The sequence below is a fragment of the Arachis stenosperma genome, chromosome 9 (genome assembly GCF_014773155.1).
Source record: "Arachis stenosperma cultivar V10309 chromosome 9, arast.V10309.gnm1.PFL2, whole genome shotgun sequence".
Lineage (NCBI taxonomy): Eukaryota > Viridiplantae > Streptophyta > Magnoliopsida > Fabales > Fabaceae > Arachis > Arachis stenosperma.
The window spans coordinates 63298136-63301260 of record NC_080385.1 but is presented as its reverse complement, the minus strand read 5'-3'; positions in this window follow the sequence as shown (position 1 = coordinate 63301260).

Here is a 3125-nt window from a genome sequence, read left to right as displayed (position 1 = left end):
TTACATGTCCTTCTGGAGTATTTGCCTACAGAAGGATGCCTTTTGGTCTGTGCAATGCACCTGCAACCTTTCAGAGGTGCATGCTCTCTATCTTCTCAGATATGGTAGAGAAATTTCTGGAAGTCTTCATGGATGACTTTTCAGTATTTGGAGACTCATTCAGCTCCTGCCTTAACCATCTAGCACTTGTTCTGAAAAGATGCCAAGAGACCAACCTAGTTTTAAATTGGGAAAAATGTCACTTTATGGTGACTGAAGGGATTGTCCTTGGGCATAAAATTTCAAACAAGGGAATAGAGGTGGATCAAGCTAAAGTTGAAGTAATTGAAAAATTACCACCACCTACCAATGTTAAGGCAATCAGAAGCTTTCTGGGGCATGCAGGATTCTACAGAAGGTTTATAAAGGATTTTTCAAAAATTTCAAAACCTCTGAGTAATCTGCTAGCTGCAGACACGCCATTTATTTTTGATAAGGAGTGTCTGCAGGTGTTTGACCTTCTGAAGGCTAAGCTGGTCACAGCACCAGTTATCTCTGCACCAGACTGGACACTGCCATTCGAACTAATGTGTGATGCCAGTGACCATGCCATTGGTGCAGTATTGGGACAAAGGCATAATAAGCTTCTGCATGTCATTTATTATGGCAGCCGTATTCTAAATGATGCACAGAAGAACTACACAACCACAGAAAAGGAGTTACTTGCAGTGGTTTATGCCATTGACAAGTTCAGATCTTATTTAGTAGGATCAAAAGTGATTGTGTACACTGACCATGCTACTCTTAAATATCTACGCACAAAGCAGGATTCAAAGCCCAGGCTCATAAGATGGGTGTTGCTTCTGTAAGAGTTTGATATAGAAATAAGAGACAGAAAAGGGACAGAGAATCAAGTAGCTGATCACCTGTCCCGGATAGAACCAGTAGCAGGAGCATCCCTCCCTCCTACTGAGATCTCTGAAACCTTTCCGGATGAGCAATTGTTTGCTATTCAGGAAGCTCCGTGGCTTGCAGACAGTGCAAACTATAAGACTCAAGGTTCTCCTTCTGTAACCATGGAGAGGAAGCATGAAAAGCTTCTCTCAATACAGAGTCAAACAAAACCCCCACATTCAAACTCTAAGTTTGGTGTTGGGAGGCTCCAACATTACTCTGAACATCTGTGAGGCTCCATGAGAGCCCACTGTCAAGCTACTGACATTAAAGAAGCGCTTGTTGGGAGGCAACCCAATGTTATATTCATCTATTTTCCATTGTTATTTTATGTTTTCTATAGGTTGATGATCATGTGAAGTCACAAAAACAATTGAAAAAGCAAAACAGAATGAAAAATAGAAAGAAAAATAGCACACCCTGGAGGAAAAACTTGCTGGCGTTTAAACGCCAGTAAGGGCAGCAAATGGGCGTTTAATGCCCAGTCTGGCACCATTTTGGGCGTTTAACGCCAGAAAGGGGCACCAGACTGGTGTTTAACACCAGAAAAGGGCACCAGACTGGCGTTAAATGCCAGAAATGGGCACCAGCCCGGCGTTTAACGCCAGGATTGGCAGAAGGAGCATTTTTGCTCGCCACTTGGTGCAGGGATGAATTATCCTTGACACCTCAGGATCTGTGGACCCCACAGCATCCCCACCTACCCCACCACTCTCTCTCTTCTTCACCCATTCACCAATCACCTCAACACCTCTTCCCCAAAAACCCCTCACCTATCAAATCCCACCATTCTCTTCACCACTCACATTCATCCTTCATAAAACCCCACCTACCTCACCATTCAAATTCAAACCACTTTCCCTCCCAAACCCACCCATATTGGCTGAACCCTACCCCTCTCTCCACCCCTATATAAACCCATCTTCACCCCCTCATTTTTACACAACCTAAACACTACTTCTCCCCTTTGGCCGAACCACAAAACCTCCTCCATCTCCTCTATTTCTTCTTCTTCTACTCTCTTCTTTCTTCTTTTGCTCGAGGACGAGCAAACCTTCTAAGTTTGGTGTGGTAAAAGCATTGTTTTTTTGTTTTTCCATAACCATTTATGGCACCTAAGGCCGGAGAAACCTCTAAAAAGAGGAAAGGGAAGGCAAAAGCCTCCTCCTCCGAGTCATGGGAGATGGAGAGATTCATCTCAAGGGTGTATCAAGACCACTTCTATGAAGTTGTGGCCAAGAAGAAGGTGATCCCCGAGGTCCCTTTTCAAACTCAAAAAAGGTCAACTTTAATTAAAGGTTGGACCAAGTCCTCATGGATATCTGTGTGGAAGGAGCTCAATGCAAACAGGAGATCCCACTCATAGACATGAGCATGAAGAAATTCCTCATCATGAAATCCCTGAGATGCCTCAAGGGATGCACTTTCCTCCACAAAACTATTGGGAGCAAATCAACACCTCCCTAGGAGAATTGAGTTCCAACATGGGACAACTAAGGGTGGAGCACCAAGAACATTCCATCCTCCTCCATGAAATTAAAGAAGATCAAAGAATCATGAGAGAGGAGCAGCAAAGGCAAGGAAGAGACATTGAGGAGCTCAAGCACTCCATAAGATCTTCAAGAGGAAGAACAAGCCGCCATCACTAAGGTGGACCCGTTCTTTAATCTCCTTGTTCTTTATTTTCTGTTTTTCAAATTTTTATGCTTATGTTTATCTATGTTTGTGTCTTATTACATGATCATTAGTATCTTAGTGTCTATGCCTTAAAGTTTTGAATGTCCTATGAATCCATCACCTTTCTTAAATGAAAAATGTTTTCATTACAAAAGAACAAGAAGTACAGGATTTCGAATTTATCTCTGAAACTAGTTGAATTAGTTTGATGTGGTGACAATACTTTTTGTTTTCTGAATGAATGCTTGAACAGTGCATATGTCTTTTGAATTTGTTGATTAAAGAATGTTAAACTTGTTGGCTCTTGAAAGAATGATAGAAAAGGAGAAATGTTATTGAGGATCTGAAAAATCATCAAATTGATTCTTGAAGCAAGAAAAAGCAGTGAATTCAAAAAAAAATAAAAAAATAAAAAAATAAAAAATAAATAAATAAATAAATATAAAAAGTGATCCAAGGCAAAAAGAGTGTGCTTAAGAACCCTGGACACCTCTAATTGGGGACTCTAGCAAAGC